Here is a 24,076-nt window from a genome sequence, read left to right as displayed (position 1 = left end):
TACTTAACCCACTGAGCCACCCAGTCTCCCCTATAATACAGTATGTATTAACTGTAATCACCATGTTAGATGTCAGATGCCCAGAACTTATTCATTTTATAACTGGAAGTTTGTGCTCTGTGGCCAGCCTCTCCCCATTTTCCCTTCCTCCTAGCCCCTGATAACCAGAAATCTACTCTCGATTTCTAGGACCTTGGCCTTTTAAGATTCCACATGTAAGTGAGATAGAAAAGTATTTGTCTCTCTAGGTCTGACTTGTCTTACTTAGCATGATGCCCTCAAGGTTCATCCATGTTGTCACAAATGGCAGGAATGCCTTCCTTTATAAGGAATATATAACGATATATAGAATATATAAATAACATCTTAAATATATATCATAATATATATAAACAAATGTATCCAAATTTATATATATATCTAAATATATATATATATATATATATATATATTCTGAGATATATATATACATATGTGTATATATATGTATGTGTGTGTGTGTGTGTGTATATATATATATATATGTATATATATATATATATATCTGTATATATCTCTTTCCCATTTTCTTTACCCACTATTCACCAGTGGACATTTAGATTGTTTCCATGTCTTGGCTGTTGTGAATAATGCTCTAGTATACATGGGGGTGGGGGGCAGATATCGCCTTGAGACCCTGTTCTCATTTTCTTTAGGTGTATATCCACAAGAGGGATCATTGGATCATATAGTAGTTCTATTTTTAATTTTTTGAGGAACCTCCATACTGTTTCTTATAGTGGCAATACCAGTCTGCATTCCCACCAACAGTGCAAGAGGGTTCCCTTTTCTCCACACCGTCACCAACACCAGTTCTTTCCATTTCTTTAATTTATTGTTTTTATTTACATCCAAGTTAGTTAGCATATAGTGCAACAATGATTTCAGGAGTAGATTCCTTAATGTCCCTTACACATTGAGCCCATCCCCCCTCCCACCACCCCTCCAGTAATCCTCTGTTTGTTCTCCACATTTAAGTCTCTTATGTTTTGTCCCCTTCAAGTTTTTATATTATTTTTGCTTCCCTTCCCTTGTGTTCATCTGTTCTGTGTCTTTAAGTCTTCATATGAGTAAAGTCATATGATATTTGTCTTTCTCTGACTGACTAATTTCACTTAGCAAAATACCCTCTAGTTCCATCCACGTAGTTGCAAATGGCAAGATTTCATTCTTTTTGATTGCCAAGTAACACTCCATTGTATAGATATACCACATCTTCTTTATCCATTCATCCATCGATGGACATTTGGGCTCCTCCCATACTTTGGCTATTGTTGAAAGTGCTGCTATAAACATTGGGGTGCATGTGTCCCTTCCAAACAGCACACCTATAGCCCGTGGATAAATGCCTATAGTGAAATGGCTGGGTCGTAGGGTAGTTCTGTTTTTAATTTTTTGAAGAACCTCCACACTGTTTTCCAGAGTGGCTGCACCAGTTTGCATTCCCACCAGCATTACAAGAGATCCTCATTTCTCCGCACCCTCACCAACATCTATTGTTGCCTGAGTTGTTAATGTTAGCCATTCTGCCAGGTGTGAGGTGGTATCTCATTGTGGTTTTGATTTGTATTTCCCGGATGATGAGTGATGTGGAGCATTTTTTCATGTGTCAGTTGGCCATCTGGATGTCTTCTTTGGAGAAGTGTCTACTCATGTCTTTTGCCCATTTCTTCACTGGATTCTGTGTTTTTTGGGTGTTGACTTTGAAAAGTTCTTTATAGATTTTGGATACTAACCCTTTATCTGATATGTCACTTGCAAATATCTTCTCCCATTCTGTCAGTTGCCTTTTAGTTTTGTTGATTGTTTCCTTCACTTTGCAGAAGATTTTTATTTTTATGAGGTTCCAATAGTTCATTTTTGCTTTTGTTTCCCTTGTCTCCAGAGACATGTTGAGTAAGAAATTGCTGTGGCCAAGGTCAAAGAGATTTTTGCCTGCTTTCTCCTTGAGGATTTTGATGGTTTAGGTCTTTCATCCCTTGTGAGTTTATTTTTGTGTATGGTGTAAGAAAGTGGTTCAGGTTTATTTTCTTCATGTGGCTGTCCAATTTTCCTAGCACCACTTGCTGAAAAGACTGTCTTTATTCCATTTGGGTATTCTTTCCTGCTTTGTCAAAGATTAGTTGACCATACGTTTGTGGGTCCATTTCTGGGTTCTCTATTCTGTTCCATTGATCTGAGTGTCTGTTTTTGTGCCAGTACCATACCGTCTTGATGATGACAGCTTTGTAATACAGCTTGAAGTCTGGGATTGTGATGCCTCCAGCTTTGGTTTTCTTTTTCAAGATTGCTTTGGCTACTCGGGGTATTTTGTGGTTCCATACAAATTTTAGGGTTGCTTGTTCTAGCTCTGTGAAGAATGCTGGTGTTATTTTGATAGGGATTGCCTTGAATATGTAGATTGCTTTGGTAGTATTGACGATTTAACAATATTTGTTTTTCTTATCCAGGAGCATGGAATATTTTTTTTCTTTTTTGTGTGTCTTCTTCAATTTCTTTCATAACCTTTCTATAGTTTTCAGTGTATATATTTTTCACCTCTTTGGTTAGATTTATTCCTAGGTATTTTATGGGTTTTGGTGCAATTGTAAATGGGATCGATTCCTTGATTTCTCTTTCTGTTGCTTCATTATTGGTGTATAGGAATGCAATCAATTTCTCTGTGTTGATTTTATATCCTGCCACTTTGCTGAATTCATGCATCGGTTCTAGCAGTTTTTTGGTGGAATCTTTTGGGTTTTCCGTGTAGAGTATCATGTCATTTGCGAAGAGTGAAATGACCTCCTCCTGGTCAATTAGGATGCCTTTTATGTCTTTGTGTTGTTTGATTGCTGAGGCTAAGACGTACAGTAATATGTTGAAAAACAGTGGCAAGAGTGGACATCCCTGTCTTGTTCCTGACCTTAGGGGGAAAGCTCTGTTTTTCTCCATTGAGGATGATATTAGCGTTGGGTCTTTCATACATGGCTTTTATGATCTCGAGGTATGATCCTTCTATCCCTACTTTCTTGAGGGTTTTTATCAAGAAAGGATGTTGTATGTTGTCTAATGCTTTCTCTGCATCTATTGAGAGGATCATGTTGTTCCTGTCCTTTCTTTCATGGATGTGATGAAACACATTGATTGTTTTGAAGATATTGAACCAGGTCTGCATCCCAGGTATAAATCCCATTTGGTCGTGGTGAATAACTTTTTTCATGTATTGTTGGATCTGATTGGCTGATATCTTGTTGAGGATTTTTGCATTCATGTTCATCAGGGAAATTGGTCTATAGTTCTCCTTTTTAGTGGGGTCTTTGTCTGATTTTGGCATAAAGGTAATGATGGCTTCATACAGTGAGTTTGGAACAGCTATTTTTTGGAACAGCTTCAAGAGTATAGGTGTTAACTCCTCCTTAAATGTTTGGTAGAATTCCCCTGGAAAGCCATCTGGCCCTGGACTCTTGTTTTTTGGAAGATTTTTGATTACTAATTCGATTTCTTTACTGGTTATGGGTCTGCTCAAATTTTCTATTTCTTTCTGTTTCAGTTTTGGTAGTGTGTATGTTTCTAGGAATCTGTCCATTTCTTCCAAATTGCCCATTTTATTGGCGTATAATTGCTCATAATATTCTCTTACTATTGTTTTCATTTCTGCTGTGTTTGTTGTGATCTCTCCTCTTTCATTCTTGATTTTATTTATTTGGGTCCTTTCCTTTTTCTTCTTGATCAAACTGGCTAAGGGGTTATCAATTTTGTTAATTCTTTCAAAGAACCAGCTTCTGGTTTCATTGATCTGTTCTACTGGGTTTTTTTTGGGGGGGGGTTTCGATAGCATTAATTTCTGCTCTAATCTTTATTGTTTCTGTCTTCTGCTGGTTTTATGTTTTATGTGCTGTTCTTTTTCAGCTCTTTAACGTGTAGTATTAGGTTGTGTATCTGAGACGTTTCTTCCTTCTTTAGGAAGTCCTGGATTGCTATATACTTTCCTCTTATGACCACCTTTGCTGCATCCCAGAGGTTTTGGACTGTGGTGTTATCATTTTCATTGGTTTCCATATACTTTTTAATTTCCTTTTTAACTTCTTGGTTAGGCCATTCATTTTTTAGTAGGATGTTCTTTAGTCTCCAAGTGTTTATTACCTTTCCAAATTTTTTCATGTGGTTGATTTGGAGTTTCATAGTATTGTGGTCCAAAAATATGCATGGTATGATCTCTATCTTTTCGTATTTACTTAGGGCTGATTTGTGTCCCAGTATGTGATCTATTCTGGAGAAAGTTCCATGTGCATTGGAGAAGAATGCGTATTCTGCTGCTTTAGGATGAAATGTCCTGAATATATCTGTTAAGTCTATCTGGTCCAGTGTGTTATTCAAAGCCATTGTTTCCTTGTTGATTTTGTGATTAGATGATCTGTCCATTGTTGTAAGTGGAGTGTTCAAGTCCCCTACTATTATGGTATTATTATCAATGAGTTTCTTTATGTTTGTGATTCATTGACTTATATATTTGGGTTCTTTCACATTTGGAGTATAAATGTTTACGATTGTTAGGTCCCCTTGGTGGACAGACCCCTTAATTATGATATAATTCCCTTTTCCATCTCTTGTTACAGTCTTTATTTTGAAGTCTAGATTGGCTACTTGGGCTTTCTTTTTGGCTACTTGGCTACTTGGGCTTTCTTTTGTCGAACATTAGCATGATAGATTGTTCTCCATCCCCTTCCTTTCAATCTGAAGGTGTCTTTAGGTCTAAAGTGGGTCTCTTGTAAACAGCATATAAATGGATCTTGTTTTCTTATCCATTCTGTTTTCCTATGTCTTTTGATTGAAGCCTTTAGTCCATTGATTTTTAGACTGAGTACTGAAAGATATGAGTTTATTGCTATTATGTTGCTTGTAGACGTCGAGTTTCTGGTGGTTCTCTGGTCCTTTTTAGTCTTTGTTACTTTAGATCTTTTTTGGGTTTTTTTGTCTTTTCTCCCCCTAAGAGAGTCCCCATTAAAATTTCTTGCAGGGCTGGTTTAGTGGTCACAGACTCCTTTAATTTTTGTTTTTCTGGGAAACTTTTGCTCTCTCCTTCTATTTTGAATGACAGCCTTGCTGTATAAAGAATTCTTGGCTGCATAATTTTCCAATTCAGCACATTGGATATATCCTGCCTCTCCTTTCTGGCTTGCCAAGTTTCTATGGATAGGTCTGCTGCAAACCTGATCTGTCTTCCCTTTTAGGTTAAGGACTTTTTTTCCCTTGCTGGATTCATGATTCTTTCCTTGCCTGAGTATTTTGTGAATTTGACTATGATATGCCTTGTTGATGGTCAGTTTTTGTTGAATCCAATGGGACTCCTCTGTGCTTCCTGGATTTTGATGTCTGTGTCTTTCTCCAGGTTAGGAACGTTTTCCACTGATATGCTCACATAACCCTTCTACCCCTTTTCTCTCTCTTCATCTTCTGGGACCCCTATGATTCTGATGTTGTTCCTCCTTAATGAGTACTGATTTCTCTAATTCTTAAATCGTGCTCTTTTGCCTTAGTCTCCCTCTTTTTTCTGCTTCATTATTCTCCATAAGTTTGTCTTCTATATCACTGATTTGCTTCTCTGCCTCATCCATCCTTGCCACTGTGGCAACCATTCGAGATGGCAGCTCAGTTATAGTATTTTTTATTTTGTCCTGACTAGCTTTTACTTCTTTTATCTCTGTAGAAAGTGATTCTAATCTATTTTCAACCCCAGCTAGTATTCTTTTCATTGTGATTCTAAATTCTGGTTCAGACATCTTGTTTGTATCTGTGTTGGTTAAGTCCTGGGATGTCATTTCTTCCTCCTCTTTCTTTTGGTGTGAATTCCTTCATTTCGTCATTTTGAAGTAAGAAAAGGAATTGATAAGTAAAAAAAATTAACATTAAAAAATTAAAAACAACACACACACACACACACACACACACATACAAATCAAATACATGATGCTAGATCCTAGGTGTGTTTTGGTCTGGTTGTTGAAAGGAGCTTAATAGTTGAGAGAAAAAACGGGGGGGAGGGGGGAAGGAAAATGTTTGAAAATTTGAAAAAATGAATACAATGAATTAGAATAAAATGAAATGATGGAAGTAAAATAGAATTCAAAAATTTTACAAAGAAGTAAAAAATATAGTAGAAAAAATTAAAGAAGAAGATTTTTAATAAAAATTGAAAATAAAAATAATTTTTTCTCTTTCTGTATTCAAGAAAAGGAAACTAAAAAGAAAGAAAATAAAGTGAATAGATGGACCCGCAAACAGACTGAAATACGATTGAAATTACATCGGTTTCCCCTTGAAGTCAAACTATGAAGTGCTTTATAATCCATCAACTAGGCAGGCAGAGAGACTTGTATTTCTGAAGAGCGAGGTTGGCCCAGTTGGGCGGGGCTTGGTGTAATGACTTTGTTCTCCACTAGATGGCGCTGCTCAGCTTACTGGAGGGGATTGTTGTGGCGCTTGCAGGTGTGTATGCGCATGCGTGGGAGCCATGAAAATGGCGTCACCCAACTGCCCAGTCTCTAATATTGAAACTCTGTGCTCTCCCCAACCAGCAATCATGCACCCACCCTTTGTCTCTGTCTTCCTCCGCTCCCGCTTCTACACTGTCCGTGCAAGCAGTCAGGTTGCCAGGTGGCACCTCCCTCCTGAGTTTTATCTCTGACGCGGCTGTGTTTCCCGACCCCTCACTTCAGAGGAACTGCGGCTTGGACCCGCTCTGATCCTCTGCAGAAGGGTCTCCCTGAGCAATGGCCGGTGGCAGCCACAGCCAGGAACCTTTGCAGGACCGCTGCTGCCGACGCCCAGAGACCGCGGCCGGGTGCCAGCCCGCCCCAGAGAAAGTTCACACAATTGTGTAGCAGCAACGTTTCAGGGATCATGGAAAATCACAACACATATCTGGCCCCAGGCTTCGCCCTTAACAACCTTGTTCCAGCACCAGCGAATGTGGTTGTTCTCTGGGGTCTGCTGTGGACCATCTGGCCACAGCCTCGACCAGATGTCCTCCTAGCAGGGAAACTGCCTCTCCCCACGTGACTGGAGGATAACCGGCCTTCACTCTGCGTCTGGGGATCCGCCCTTCCCACCAGAGCCCCGCCAGGTAATGAGCTGCAGAGTTTCAGACTCTGCCCTCCCCTGTTTGTAGAGTCTTAATGGAATTTCAACCCTCTCCTTTCTCCTTTCTCCCTTTTTAGTTTAGTCCCTGTGGCTGTTTCCACTTTTCCACTTTCTCTCCAGCTGCTTTTGGTGGTGGGTGGGTGCTTTTTCCGAACTCTCTCCCGTCTCCATGCTCTGTCTGCAAGCAGAAACAGCTCCCTGCCCTTCGGGGCTTCTCTCTCCCCCAGTTCACCTCTCCCTGCTGCATACTGCTGAGTTCTGTGGTTCAGGTTGTGCAGATTGTTGTGTTAATACTCAGATCAGTGTTCTAGGTGTGCAGGATGGTTTAGTGTTGATCTGGCTGTATTTCATGGATGCAAGACACAAAAAAACTTCCATCCTGTTCCACCATCTTGGCTCCTCCCTGTATGATCTGTTTTTATTATTATTAATTAGTAGTAGTAGTACCTTGCAGATGTGAAGTTGTAAATTTAACTGTGGTCTTGATTTGCATTTCCCTATTGACTAATGATATTAAACTTGTTTTCATGTGCTTTTTTGCCATTTGGTTATCTTCTCAAGAGAAATGTCTATTCAAATTTTTTTCCTATTTTTTTAATTAGGTTCTTTGGAGAGACACATTCTTGATGACGTCTTTGAGCCCTAGATCCAACTATGAGACTTTGGGGTCTTACTCTTTTCAGTTACGGGAATCAATAGATTCAGTTTTCTGTGCAAGTCCTTTTTCATGTGTCTCTTGTCACTCACAACTAAAAACTACTCCTGAGAAATAGGCTAAGTCCACGGAACAAACCTGGATTCAGATCCGCTACTTGCATCCCCGAATAGCAACTCCTGAAATAAATTGCTCTTAGAGTTATGTTTATTTCTGCCAGAACTTTTTTTGTAATCAATGACCCAATTTTAAAAAGTAGAGAGTGCCTTTTAGGAAGATGAAAATCATCTGTATGATACTATAATAATACATATATGCCATTATACTTTTGTCCAAACTCATGAAATATACAACAGGAAGTGTGAACCCTGAGGTAAAGTGTGGACATTGGATGATTATGGTGTGTCCATGTAGGTTCATTTACTGAAAAGTGTACCACTCTGGTGAATGATGTTGATAATGAGGGAGGCTATGCATTTGTGGGGGCAGGGGAGAATCTCTGTGCCTTCCTCTTAATTTTGTTGTAAACTTCCCTTAAAAAAAAAGTCTCTCTTCTCTCTCTCTCTCTCTCTCTCTCTCTCTCTTTAATTAGAGTTTTAATGAAAAGCCAATCAGCTAGGATGGACCAGGAAGTTTCCTGTAGGTATATCAAGACTGCTCTGGTATAGCAGAGCCCTACCTCTCCCACTTCATTCATGGACTTTTCCTGCATGGCCCCTGCAGGATTTTAAGTTTGAAATTCCTGACTTAACAGATGTGTGGATTTAGCTGGATCTCTTACCCTCAGTTTTCTTAATGGGTAAAGTAAGACTGATTAATAATATATACTTTGAAAGTTCATGTGCGACTTAGGTACCAAATAATAAAAGTTATTATTGCTGCTTTTAAATTATCATCGCCACTGATGATAGTCATTGTGGCAGATTCTCAAGGTGACCCCATCTTCCCCACCTCCTCGTGTTCTTGCCCTTTTGTGCTCTCTTCCCTTTCAGTATAGGCATGACCTGTGACTTGTTCCTAATCAATAGAATATAGCAAAGGTAACAGGCTACACATGATTATATTACATAAGCTTGTAGCACCTGTCTTGCAAGAGTCTCTCCCACCTTTGTTGGCCTTCAGGAAGCCAACGTATGCTGGGAAGCTCCAGGTTGAAAGGAACTACAGGTGGCCTCTAGAAACTGAAAACAGGAAACTAAAACTTTTAGTTCCATACCATGGAACTGAGTTCTTCCAACAACATGCATGCTTGTAAAGAGATCCTTCCCCAGTCTAGCCTCAGATGAAACCACAGCCCCAGCTGATACTTTGAATGCAGCCCCACAGAAGACCCAGTTATGCTGTGTCCAGACACCTGGACACAGAGAAACTGTGAGATAATAAATGTTAGTTGTTTTAAGTTCCTAAGCTTAAGGAGTATGGTTCACCCATACTCCTTAAGGTAGTATGGCTATGCAGCCAAAGATAAGTCATACATTAAGTATTAATGTCCTACTTATTAATACATAAATATTAAGCAATAATACATTAAATATTAATGCACATTAGATAGCAGGAAGATTATGGAAGAGATGGTCTAGATAAGAAGGAAGAGAAAAGTAGGAGTGCCTGGGTGGCTCAGTTGGTTAAGAAGGAAGAGAAAAGTGACTTGCATCCGGTTCCCAATGATCCCACAGCAGCAACCAGCCAAACAGACAAAAACCACAAAATGTTTCATGTCCCCATTTTCCAAGGATGATTTGCCCCCTTTCTGCTTTCCCTGAACAAACACTGCTTTTGACTTGCTTTTAACTGTCAAAGAGAAGTTTCATGCAAATGAGACAGCCCCCTGGAAAGAATGAATGATCCCAGGGTAGGATCCCAAAGAAGAAATCTTATTCAGTGGATCCTAACCAAGGTGCTTATGAAACCAATATTTCAAGGCCTAATTTTTAATAAAACGTCCAGGTGAGACTTGATAAAAGCATCTCTAGAGAAAAGAGAGGGAGATTCCCAATCTTGCAGCCACTGTCCAACTGTATGTGAAGCCATAAATGGAGAGATTAATGGCTCCTCACAGCCATAAATACATTTTTTTTTTCTCTTCGATGAGTCCTGGGAGACAGGAATCTGGTTATAATTGGATGTGTTGCAATATTGCTTTTTCATTTACAATTACAGTACTGAGAAAATGAAAAGGAATAGCGTGAGATTTGAGTGTGCTGGTGATTAAAAATGGCGCTCGCAATATGCCATCAAGGCAGCCCTTCCTACAGTGCTGGCCCTCTCCTTCATTGGCACCTGCTCTGCAGGGGAGATGGGTGCCCTGTGACGAGGCAGGCACTGGGAAATTGGAGCTACCATACTTCCTTCTGCTGCCCTCACAAAGACAGGCAGCTTTCTTCAGCTTCTACCCTTGTATTCTGCCCATCTCAAACACATTATGACATCATCACCCAAGTTCAGGATTCCAGAGAAAAATGAGGGTCTCATTTCTCCTTCCTCATCTCTGTCACGTCCCCTCTCAGTTTCCCACAATGGCGGTCATGGCTGTGCTTTCCGGAGCTTTGTTTTCCATAACATCCTCTCTGAATGCATTTACAAATCAGAGAGAGGATGTTTCAGGAAACTATAGAGGGAAAACTCTTCACATTGGGTGCCCAGTGCATCGCAGGTGCTTCCTAAGTGCATTGCAGGTGCCAAATAATGAATAACTTAGTAAGTTAATTAATAACTTCATAAGTTTCTTCACTCCTTCATTTTGCATTCGCACCACTCCCCTCCTGCCAACCGTGGCCTCACTCACATTCTCACTGAAATGCTTAGAAACTGGTCCCCCGCCCTCATCCAGCTGTTGTCAGTGTGAAGTGTGGTCCCTAGACCAGCGGCATCAGCATCACCTGAAGACCTGTTAGAAATGCAAGCTGTCAGGCTCCAGGCCAGAGCTACGGAATCTGACACGTCAAAGGTGACGATTTGCAGTCTGCATTTTGTTGTTTTAATGTTTATTTATTTTTGAGAGAATGAGAGAGAGTGCAAGTGGGGAAGGGGCAGAGAAGAGAAACAGACAGAGGATCTGAAGCGGGCTCTGCAATGACAGCACAGAACCCTATGCGGGGCTTGAACCCACCAACCGTGAGCTCATGACCTGAGCCGAAGTCGGACACTTAACCAACTGAGCCACCCAGGCGCCCCTAGCAATCTGAGTTTTAGCAAGCCCCCCGGGGGATCTGGAGGCAGGCTCAAACACCTTAAGTACCAATCTAATCCCTTTTAATGCCTGATGGATCATCCACATCGATATCCTTTGCCACAAACTCCAGATTCACTGGAATTATTTTTGGAAAAAAAAACAAAAAACAAACAGAAGACCATTTGCCAGAGCTTAGAAATCCATTCGAGAAATTTCTCTTGCTCTGCACAGGTTGTAAGAGGACTTCACTTGAAAATCACATATGGCTTGCTGATGAATTACTCTTTAGCTCCACTCTGTGGATCTTTTGTGTTTTGTACGTACCTGCTTACAGAGAGGTGCTGGTCAATGTTTAACAACTGGCTTTCTGGGAGCAAGATGCCTTTGCCAATCTCCGGGGTGAAAACACTCCCACCGTGGCCCACGTCAGGCTCCCAACATGATATCACCAAGCGCAGAGTCGAGAAAAGACACATACAAGGGTTCTCACAAGCATGCACCTGCTATGCCCGTGGCCTGCTTGCCAACAAAAGCCTGCATTTCTCGGGGTAGAGAATCTGTCTTCCACTTCTTTGGCATTGCCCCCAAGGGTACTGCTTGGCCAAAGGGGAATGTGTCCGCCTCCACCCTTAGGATGGTGGGACGCTTGACTCTCTCGCCAACGATTCTGTGTCCCTTCTGTTCACACTAGCCCTGTGGGAAGAGGACTTGCTAACTGGAGGTGGCAGCTTGAGACAGTCGGTGGGGCACATTTTACTAGTTGGCCGGCTATTGGGATAAAGGTAGGAACCAGCTAGATTTTTCCCCTTTTCCTTCTGTGCCTGTGCATGGTGGCCCCTTGCCCACTTCCTAATTTTTGTCCCATGTCGTGATGCCAGAAGACAAAACAGCCCCTGGCTCCTCCTCCAGGGGCTGCGGGGGTCTGTGGCCCCAGAGTGGCTCACACACCCAGCCATTACCAAGCCTGGGGGTAGGGTCCAGGAAGCCCTCTTGGACTTTCACCCCCAGACACACGCACAAAGAAGTCTAGTTCTCTGGGGGCGGGGGAAGGAAGGCACCAAGCCATGTGCCCACCGTTAATGCAGCTGCACTTCATTTTCCCTCTTTACCACCGTCCTTGTGGAGGAGGGGAGCAACCTTGGCCATGAACCCTGAAGCCCTAACCCCTAGCTCACTGCTCTGAAAACAGCAGATACTTAGTTCTTTCTGGAGTAAGAAGGGCCTGGGTTTAGTAGACAATAGGTGCTCCATAAATGAGACATTTTGTAAGTCTTGTTTCATGGCGTCTTTGGCCAAAGACTTGGCCCCTAGAGACCCCTGCCAACTGTTTCCCCAGGAGGCAAGGCCCTACAGGAGAAGCTGGGCCCCACGGTGGCCAGCTCAGTACCATGCGGCAGTTGTGACAAGGCTCCCTCCACACCAAGCCAGGCCCACTCACGCCAAGCTGTCATCTACCCAGTCTTCTGCAGGCAGGAGGCCATTCCCTCTCCCATGTGGCAGACCTTCAGGACTGACGGCCAAGTGTATGTTCTCTCCCTCCCTGTTTAATGGCTCCACCAATCAAGGGATGTGGCTTAGCATTTGTTTCAGAGAACCTGACATTCAAAGATGGGGGTTGGGGGACCAGGAGCATAGCAGGTACCTTAACGGTGATGTGGCTGCTGTCCCAGCCTTAGTCCTGGCAACCAAAATAGATTCTGGTGTTTCCACTTAATGTGAACACAAGTCCTCTAGGGATCACGTTAAAATGCAGATTCTGGAGCTCCTGGGTGGCCCAGTCTGTTGAGCGTCTGACTTTGGCTCAGGTCATGATTTCATGGTTCGTGGGTTTGAGCCCTGCATGGGGCTCTGTACTGACGGCCCGGAGCCTGGAGCCTGGTTCAGATTCTGCATCTCCCCCCCTCTCTGCCCTCCCCCACTTGCACTCTCTGTGTGTGTCTCTCTCTCAAAAATAAATGAACATTAAAAAAAAAACTTTTAATGTGGTATGCAAATGCCATCCTTCTCAGACTCCACTCTCATGACCATAACACAATCCAGTCATAAATCATGGTTATGGTGATTTTTGAATTTAATTTCAAATTTTCTTTTATGTTATAATCAGGCTTAGAAGGAAAGGCAAAAACAATATATCACGCTCTTGTGTTTTATTGGTTAGGGTTTAAATACATTTGTTCATTTGACTACTCACTGATTGCATTTTTAAACATAACGTATTTTAATGCGATTTTTCTCTACTGCACACAAAATGCTTTAAGGCCATAAAATTCTGTGATGAATAGTAACTCCTCTTAGAAACCAAGGCATCAGCGATTCCTTTGAAGAATTTCTTCAAATTGACTCTTCAAAAATGCTGTAATGTGGTTGTGTCTACGTGACATCAAAAACATCTGAAGCAAACTGTTTTGTCTACACAGAGCCAAGTCTTGAGATATTTACATACATTTGAAGACACAGAGGAAAAAGAATCCTGGCAAAGAGCTGATTTTCACTTCACATCTTGCTCACAGCAAGTAAAGAAGGAGCCCGTAACAAATGATGCTTAATTAATTACAGTAAAAACTCACGTCTGACTTAACAAGCATTACTGGCAACCCCATTAACCCAAATCCTGTGGATTCCCACACCAGCCGGAAAGCCTTCCAATCGCAGAGAGGATGGAATGAAAACACAACTAAATCACGTCTTCAGAGGAATGCCAGCAAAAAGCAGGAGTTAAAACATGCAAAGATAAATAGGAAACCGGCGAAAGCCACGAAGCATCCAAACATCCTGGTGAAATTACAGTCCATTTCAATCTCATTAGCGGCAGCCACCAGTGGAATGCAGAGCAGAGCTAGAAATAACTGGGAGGCATGTGCTACATCAGAGACGATGATTCTGTCCCGTTTAAGGTACAACTTGGCTAATTCACGGGCGCCTGCCGTGGCTCAGTTGGTTAAACATCCATGTCTTGATTTCAGCTCAGGTCATGATCCCAGGGTTGTGGGATGGAGCCCCGCCTCCCCTGGGCTCCACGCTGAGTGAGTCTCTCTCTCCCTCTCTGTCTCTGACCCTCCTCCCTCGTGTGCTCCCCCTCTCAAAAATAGTAAACAAATAGAGGCGCCGGGTGGCTCAGTTAAGGGTCCAACTTCAGCTCAGATCATGACCTCGGGGTTCATGGGTTCCAGCCCGACATCAGCTCTGTGCTGACAGCTCAGAGCCTGGAGCCTGCCTCGGATTCTGTGTCCTCCTCACTCTCTCTGCCCCTCCCCTGCTCGTGCTCTGTCTCTGTCTCCAAAATAAACGTTAAAAATAATAACACATACATAAACATTTTTTAAAAAACTTGACTAATGCTTTCTCATTTTGCCCCAGATTTAAAAAGTGAAACTCATTATTTGAGAGGTCAGGGATCCTCTCTAAGCGAACCTTGGGTGTGTCAGGCAAACCATTGCCACAATAACGCTGCAAAGCAAACCCCTCCCCTCTCCTCCCCTCCCCCACTCTCCGTGGCTTACGCTCATGTCTCTGCTTCAGACTGTAGGTTCAGTTCAGCTTGGCTCCAGGCGTCAAAACTGAAGGGCCAGTGGTTTCATGGCCACTAGGACGCAAGAGGACAGGTCCCACCACCCAGCCACATCGCAAGCCTCTGCTCACACCCCAGGCCCCAACAACCCATTGGCCAGAGCGAATGATACGGCTGAACCCCAAGCCAAAAACGGGCCAGAGTGAAGAATTGGGGCCGATAACGTAAGCTACCACACCAGATACACCAGTGTTTCTCAATCTTGTACTCATTGTCACCCGTCAACCACCCCCCCCCCACCAGACAGCCTTTAGACTTAGGCACTCTGTAGACAATGCATGAGAAGCACTTGACAAGAAGTGATAGAAGCTAAGTCCGCTTATCCCTCTCCGCCTAACGTAATTTGAGCTCGCCTCCCCTGCTCTGCGGAAGAAGGAACCCGGGCCACAGGTTGCATACCTACAATGGGTTCTTCATTACACTTTAGTCCCAGTTTGCTGTACAGGTGTCTCTACTCAAGTGCCTCTGCGGCCGGCTCCTCCCACTGACGCGCACAACTTCTCCTTAAGGAAATCATCTCATTTTATGCCTGAAAGCCTCTCCAATGCAGCCTGAATGTTATTACCAGTTCACCCGCATTTGCACAGCCTCTCAAACAACTAGCAAATCACAGAGCCCTGATCCTGCAGCTGCCACAAGGATCCTGGCCACAACGCCAAGTGTCACCTCCTATCAGGGTAACAACACCCTGTGGCTATCTTCAGAGCGCACTATGAACGCCTATTGCTGATCTGACTAGCATAATGTTAGAGTCTAATTCTCGCCTAATAAAAAAAAAACTGTAGTTTTTTCATATTAATTACAACCGCAGTTAATGTGCCTACAGGCACATCACACTCCTGAATAGCAAAAGATGTCTCTTACCAGTTAAGAACCACACTCAGCAGCTCGTGCAAATCCCTAAATGATACAAGAGGCTTCAACAAATTCAAGGTTTGTTTATTTTTTCCATACACAAAAGAAGTCCACAGATAGACAGACCAAGGCTAGAAGTAGAGGTACATCATGAAATCGAGCTTTTGCTTTCTTTCTCCCCTGGTATCCTTAGTAGATGGCTTCCTTCCTTGCTGTCACCTCATGGTCAAAAATGGCTGCTAGAGCTCCAGCTGTCACACCCATACACCAGGCAGAGAAAAGGAGGAAAGATAGAAGAGCAAAGACTGTGCTTGTCAGTGGATCCAACTGAGTTCATTTCTCTAAGCGCTATTGATGTTATTTCTAGAAGTCATCTGAAATTATCTCATGTACCATGAGAAATATGTGTGGCACTCTTTGGCCCCAAGTACATGGGGTACGTTATGGTCACTCCGAAGTCTGTCTGCTCTGAAACCCTTCTCTTCCCCTTATTGCAAAGCCCTTCATTCTCCCCAAGGCCACCACCATGAAGCATGCAGGTGTTGTACCGTGACCTTCTTTCCTGAAGAGCCAGGTCACTTGCAGAAGAAAACCTCAATATGAGAAGGTAATGTTTAAAGTCCTCACTGCTAGGGCTTTCCTTGGAGTTGCAAAAGGAAGCCATCTAAACACATGGACCCTTTGCAGGTGGCAAAATCCTTTAACTGACACCCTGAAGAGTGCTCTTGATCTGGTTCGCCCCACCTCAGGTCTGTAATTCTCCCCTAAAATTTCTTCTGCAAATCTCTCCATTCAAATCTTTATTAACCCTCTGGGCAAGTCGAGAGGTGAGCCACTCTCCTCTTAAAGGGAAAGAACACCTTCCCTGGACACACCTCCCCCTTCCCAGATTATAAAGCCCTGAGGCTGTCCGTTTGCAGCTATAGAAGAGACTACTGGCTGCCTTCCCATTTTTACTTCTCTTCTACTCAAAGAACCTCAAATTTATTTCATGTGGCAATGTGACCAGCAGAAGGAGTGTTTCCTGACCTCTCTCACCGCTAGAGTTAGTCAGTATTATATAAGAATAAGTTGGTGGATGGAGTTTCCAGGGAAACTTAAAGAAGGGTTAATTGGGGTGCCTTCTCACCCAGGCTCAGTCAGTTAAGCATCTGATGTTGGCTCAGGTCATGATCTCATAGTTCATGAGTTCCAGCCCCGCATCGAGGTCTGTCCTGACAGCTTGGAGCCTGGAGCCTGCTTCAGATTCTGTCTCCCTCTCTCTCTCTGCCCCTCCTCAGCTTGTGTGCTCCCTCTCTCCCTCTCCCTCCCTCTCTCTCTCTTTCTCTCTCTATCAGAAATAAATAAATAAACTTAAAAAAAAAAAAAAGAAGGCTGATTCATCCAGGAGATTCCTGTTTCTTTTTCCCCCTTGCTTCCTACTTCTTGCTTGGGAAAGCTTATACGTTTGCAGGGTTCCAGCAGCCATTTTGAACCATGAGACACTTTGACTATGAAGGCCTACGTTTTACTGAAGCCAAATATATATATATATGGAAGATAGGTCCTCACTGGCCGTGAAGCCGCACTATCAGTCCTAAACTCTTACTCCTGGACTTCCATGCGCAAGAAAAATAAACATCTATCATATTTAAGCCACTGTTATTTAGGTTATCTTTTCTTTGCAGCTGCTGAACCTTCCCTTAACTGATACAGGGATCCCGGGCTTAAAGACTTCATTCCGACTGTGACTGAATTCTCTAGCTCAGTGACTCTCACGCTTTGCATGCTTCAGTCTCGCTGGAGGATTTATTAAAACAGATCGCTGGGCCCCACCCCCAGAGTTCCAGATTTGGCCATTCTGAGGACCTGCGTTTCTAACAAGTCCCGGGTAATGCTGATCCTGATGTTCTGAGGACCACACTTCTAGAATATCTACGCTGGCTCGTTCCTAATTATTTGGATGATTTTCTTCCTAGAGACTGTGAAGAAAACAAGCGGCTGGGAACTGAGTCATTCTTGTTTCTCCCTTTTTGGCTTTTTGGCTCACGAATTCCTTTCCCAGACATAGCAAACTGTACCTTTTGCCTGATTTTTTTTTTCTTTTTTGGCAGTATGCCCCTCTATGTCTACCATTATGAGAACTGCTGCTAACTTGCTCACACGAACTTTGAGTCCTGGCAGAGGTCCACGTAATTCATATAAATCTGCAACTTGTGAGCACTTCATCTTGTACACTTTCCATTTTCTCTTCATATTTTTTAAAAAAAAATTTTTTTTAAGGTTTATTTGTTTTTGAGAGAGAGAGAGAGAGCATGAGTTGGGGAGGGGCAGAGAGCAGGTACACAGAATCTGAAGCAGGCTCCAGGCTCTGAGCTGTCAGCACAGAGCCCGATGCAGGGCTCAAACCCACAAACCGCGAGATCATGACCTGAGCTGAAGTCATACGCTTAACCGACTGAGCCACCCAGGCACCCATTGTCTTTATCTTTAATGCCACACTTTTCATAGACAATAGTTCAAAATTGTGTGGCAAAAAAAAAAAAAATGATTTGGGGTTTATGGCTTTCAGTTTTGTTGTTTTGTTTTGCATTTGAAGATAGTTGTATATATTTTTTCCTCTCACATATTATTTTGGTTCATTATCTCTACAGCATGTCAGTTCACCCCATAGCCAAACATGAATTTTTTGTTCAGAGTTCTTTTCACTGGACCCATACATTTTCCTCTTCTAGAGGATTCAAAGCAATGGTGATATAACACTGGGTAATTTTTTTTAATTAAAAAAATTTTTTTAATGTTTATTTATTTTTGAGAGTGATAGAGAGACAGACAGACAGAGTACAAGCAGGGAAAGGCAGAGAGATAGGGAGACACAGAACCTGAAGCAGGCTCCAGGCTCTGAGTTGTCCCACACAGAGCCCAAGGCAGGGCCTGAACCCACAAGCCATGAGATCATGACCTGGGCCAAAGTAGGAGGCTTAACCGACTGAGACACCCAAGTGCCCCACCGGACAATTTTTTTTTACCCAGCAGCATCCATTCTCCTGTATTTTGGTGGTAACATTCTGGTTTCCACTTGAAAATCACCTCTCCTGGTTCTCAGCCCTCCCCTCACAGTGGAACATGTCACCCATCCACAGCCAGTCAGAGCCCAAGGTCTTCTTTGTGTCCCCCCAATTCATATGTTGGAGTCCCAACCCCTAGGACTTCAGAATGTGACTGCGTTTGGAGATAGGGTCCTTAAAGAGGTCATTAATTTAAAATGAGATCCTTAGGATAGGACCTATTTTATAGGTATCCTTATAAAAAGAGAAGACAGCCATCTACAAGCCAAGGAGAGAGGCCTCAGAAGAAATCAATCTGCGGACACTTCAGACTTCTAGCTTCCAGAATCGTAGGACAATACATTTCTGCTTTTCATTCGGTCTGTGATTTTGTTATGGCAGCCAGAGAAAACTAGTACATCCCTGGCCCTGGGGTCGGCAAACTTTTTCTGTAAATAGCCAGACAATAAACATTTAGACTTTGTGGGTCATACGGTCTCCATTACAACTACTCAACTCTGCCATTGTAGCATCACAGCAGCGGTAGGCAACATTCTAAACGAATGGTTGTGGGTGTGTTCCAATAAAACTTTATTAACAAAAATAGGCAGGCTGCCCTTGTAGTGTGATTTCCTGACTTCTGCCCCCAGATGATTGGTTTAGGAGTAAACATGTGACTGAGTCCTGGCCAATAAGCCAGGTTATGGTGACTCTCAGAACTTGCTCCAAACTAGTAGGAAAAGCACACTCTTTTTACTGGACCATAGTTAGGAGGATGTGAGAATGCAGCCACCGTTCAGACACAAACCTGCCATCTTTCATCTATTTTTACAGAGGCCAGAATTCAGTAAGTAGATGCACATAAATGCCTAAAGAGCAAGTAAGCAGTAATCAACAATTTAAAATCTTCTACATATCCAAATGGGCTTGGCTGCTAGCTTGAATCAAGTTAACAAGAGAAGTGTCCATTGCACCGTTTGAAAACAACAGAAAGCAACATATCCTGCTATATGGCACCTTATGTAACAAGAACTTTAAAAGAATAACAAGACCCAGGAGAAAAAGCCAGAGGGAAGATACTTATCCAGATTCTCTGAGAATTCCCAGAAACAAAGCAGCTTTAAAAACACATCTGGTCAGTAATAAAGGCGATTCAAGGATGGCTGAATTTTTTTTTTCCGTCAACTTACGTGACTTTAATTTAGATCTTTAACAGAAGAATTCAACATAGCTTCCCTGTTATGGATCAGATAGAAGAAGATATTAGAGTTCTTAAAAATTAAAAATCGTATATTATTTGCTTTCCAGACTGATATTTATTTCTGTGTAGCAATTAACAAAATCAGATGCGAGCTTGCTTGTGTCCAACCGCTGATGGTGCTGGTGTGGGATAGTTAGCAGACCAAGTTAAGCTCTAGTAGTAAGCAAAACTCAAATCACAGGGGCTTTATGCAAGTTTATTTCTTGTTCCTGCAAAACCCTGAGTCTGGGCAGCTTTCTGGGGACGCCACCTTCCACGTGGTAACTACTTCCCATGGCACTTTCAACAGATAATTCACTATGGAGGGAGAAACAACACGGAGAATCACACACAGCCTTTAAACGCTTTCACCCTAGAGTGTCAGAGGACCCGCCTACTCTCAAGCCATTGGCCAGAATTAGTCACATGGCTTCCCCAACCACAGAAGCCTGGGAAATGTAGTCTTTTAGGTGTCCAGGAAGAGGGGGAGGATGGGAAACAGTGATTATCACAGTGCGATTCCTTCCAGAGGAGGAAAAAGGGCAACTTGCAAACCAATGAGGAGGAAGCACAGAGAAATAGGGATGCAGATAACTGGAGAAGAGACTACCATGGGGTGTTGCTCAGTTCCGTTGTTCTCAAGATGCACCTATGTACAAATGCCTGCCTGTGATGTTGTTCGCTGAGCTGTGGTAAAAGGAAAAAAAAAAGAACATGTCATTATAGAGCTAAATTGGCAGTGTAATCCTTCATTGTTGCTAAGATTGACAATAATAAATGGCCCTCCTACATTTTTTTTTGTTTTAAAATGTCATTTCTTTTTTGACTTGGTGGTGATCATAGTTAGTAATTGCTTATCTAATGTCCTAACTTGGCAAAATAAAAGGTTGGCAGCCGCTCATAACTTTCACCATGTTTTAAAGTTACTGTGTCAGTCTGCAAAATGAAATTCTTGGAGCCAATGACCTAGTTAATGGCTTTGCTTAGAGCTTGCTTTAGCTGTGTAAGGAAATTTACTTTTTTGAGCACTCAATCTGCAGTGTTTAGCATTTTTCAAAGGAAGGTATCATTATCTCACATTTATAGATAAGGCAACAGAGACTCAGAATAAAGGGTTCCTGGTTATAATTTCTCAGTTGTCCCACTTTTCAGCCCTCTAATAATTCCCTTTCTCCGCATTACTCTCTGTGGTTCTCCTTCTCTGATTGAACCCTTGCTGATACACACAAGGATCCTCTTCTCGGTGTCTACTTGTGGGGACTCTAACTTAAGACGAATCACTTAATAAATGGTGCCCTATGTGACTTACCAAGGCCACACTGTTAATTAAGGCCAACAGTGGACCTCAATCCAGATGTACATGACTGAGGTACACGGTCCATCCCTAAAGCCCACTGTCACTTTAGATACTGAACTACGCCAAAGCAGTGAATTAAGAGGAACTCCTGGGTCACGTTCACCAACTGCATGTGGGCAGAAATCCCTGCAGCTCTGTTAGAATGATATTTAACTCAAGACCCGTTAATGAAGCACCCCTCGCCTGCACACTGGCAACAAGAAGGAGAATCACGCAGTAGGGTGTCTGAGAGCAAAAACGGGCTAATTCTCAGCACAGGTGCTCTTGTGGAATATTGATAACTGTTCTGAAGACCAAATGGAGTATCTTTGGCTCTTTTTACCCCACCAGGTGTTTCTCACTCCCGGAGCCGAAAATGTATGTGCCTTCTAAGACTGTAAAAATAGGCATCTCTCACATTCCTCTATAGGAACATTTAGAAACAAACAACATTTGGAAAGCTGCATACATCTTATATGAAATATAAAGCTGTTCCACTGTAACTAGGGGCTTGCTCAGTCTGATGCATGAGCATAGATATTTGTATATTCATAAATTTCTGGTGCTAATGCACTTGAAATTCACTGTTCCTGAGAAAGGCAGGAAGAGGCAACTTTGAATAAGTTGGTGGGTTGTTTTTTTCTGAGATTTCTTCACTAAACAAATTCGTAAATATCCAACTTGCTTTTATTATTGTTAAACCCTAAATCTTATGAATTATATTAAAATATCAAACTTTGAACAGGGTTTGGGGAAAGGCTAAAATAAAACTTAATTTTTCTGATTTAATAAATATTACTAATAAAATGAGGCCATTTTATTTTTCATCTACATACATTTCTAACAATCCCTCTTATATCTATACTTTCTTGTCAGTACATAAAAATCAGTTCTATAGATCATGAGTTATTTTAAAGCTACTTTTATTCCAGGACTTCAAAGACATACAGAATGTACTTTTCTTTAAGTGCTCTGCAACTCAGTATCCATGATACATCATCATAAAACATCAAAAATCTTATTATCCATCAGAAATATTTAGGTGGAATAGTTAATTAAATGGTGCAAAAACCTTAAAATTACGATTCACATTTGAGGCTATAAAAAGGTACTAAAGCATAAGGAAAGAGAACATTACCTTAAAGACTTAGAGGAAAAACAGAACTTAATGATCATCTTCTAAAAGACATAATTTTTTTTTAATATTGTTAAAATTGCAATTAATTTTATATTGATCAATTTAAAGGAAGATAGATAGATAGATAGATAGAAAATCAAGAGTCCTCTATGAAACAAAAGTAGGAGGCCATAAGAGATGAAGGCAAAAATGCAGGGGAAAAAGCCAAATAAAATTTTTAAAGAATTTAAGGAAATCTAAACTCTAATAGGAGAATTAAAATCCACACTGGAGACAGTTTAAAACAGAAAGAACACTGTAGAAAGGAAACTTAGAAAACCCTAAAGGTTATAGAGTAGGGAAAAAGAGGCAATGAAAATCAATTTTTGAAGGATAAAGTACAAAGGCAGTAATCATAAAACAAAATATCAGATATAAGACTAAATGGGTTAAGATGTACAATGAAATATTACTTGGCCGTAAAAAAGGGTGAGCTATTGTCATGTGCGACAATATGGATGGACCTCAAAGGCATTATGCTGAGTGAAATAAGTCAGAGAAAAACAAATACCATATGATTTCATTATATGTGGAATCTACAAGACAAAACAAATTAATTAACAAATAGAAAGCATAATCAGACCTTTAAACACAAAGAACAAACTGATGGTTGCCAGAGGGAAGGGGGATAGAGGGATAGACAAAATGGGTGAAGGGGTGTTGGAGGCTTCCAATTATGGAATGATTAAGTCATGAAAATAAAAGGCATACCATAAGATATATAGTCAATGACATTGTAATAGTAAGGTAACTACATGGATGGTAGTTGGTAATTACACTTGTGGTGAGCATAGTAATGTATAAACTTGTTGAATCATTATGTTGTACACCTGAAACTAATGTAACATTATGTCTCAGCAGTACTCAAATTAAAAAGAAAAAAAAAGACCAAACATGCTGACATTGCCAATAAATATAAATGGGTTACACTTCCCTGTCAAATGGTTAGGAATTTCAAATAAGGTTTTAAAAGAAGTTTCTTTTTTTTTTTTTTTTAACATTTATTTATTTTTGAGACAGAGAGAGACAGAGCATGAACAGGGGAGGGGCAGAGAGAGAGAGACACACAGAATCTGAAACAGGCTCCAGGCTCTGAGCGGTCAGCACAGAGCCCGACGGGGGGCTGGAACTCACGGACCGTGAGATCATGACCTGAGCAGAAGTCAGACGCTTAACCGACCAAGCCACCCAGGCGCCCCTAAAAGAAGTTTCAAATAAGGTTTATTAAAAATAAAACTCTAGGGGTACCTGGGTGGCTCAGTTGGTTAACTGTCCAAGTTGGGCTCAGGTCGTCATCTCACAGTTCATGAGTTCTAGTCCCGTGTTGGGCTGTGTGCTGACTGCTCGCAGCCTGGAGCCTGCTTCGGATTCTTTGTGTCCCTCTCCCTCAGCCCCTCCCCAACTTGTGGTCTGCCTGGATCTCTCTCAAAAATAAATAAACATTTAAAAATAAATAAATAAACAAAAACTCTATTTTGCTTAAAATGTATATACCAAAAAGGCAGATTAAAATAATAGAGGAAGATCTATCAGACAAACGCAAACTGAAAATGAAGCATAGATGAGAGATAAAGTAGGTGAAAATTCAACATATGTGCTGGGCGTGGATAGGATGTGCTGGAGGCACCTTGAACTGACTCACAACAGCTGATTATACACATCTCTTCTTACCTCTACATTTAGTGACATTTTAGTACTTGTTTTTGCGGAGAGCTGGTTTACCAGCACACCACTGCGTATGCCCCTCTTTCCTTCACTCCTCTCCTCAATGTTTCCCAGCATTATGGATTTAATTTGTCATCTTAGATCTTGGTTATCATCATTAAAGTACTTTTATTTACTGTAATGGTTCATTGTATGTGTCAACTTTACCATCGGGTACCCAGATA

This window comes from Lynx rufus, unplaced genomic scaffold (genome assembly GCF_022079265.1).
Source record: "Lynx rufus isolate CCGP_SWC_20201006 ecotype Redwood Valley unplaced genomic scaffold, mLynRuf1.p SCAF_23, whole genome shotgun sequence".
Taxonomy (NCBI): domain Eukaryota; kingdom Metazoa; phylum Chordata; class Mammalia; order Carnivora; family Felidae; genus Lynx; species Lynx rufus.
Note: the sequence above shows the minus strand (reverse complement) of the source record.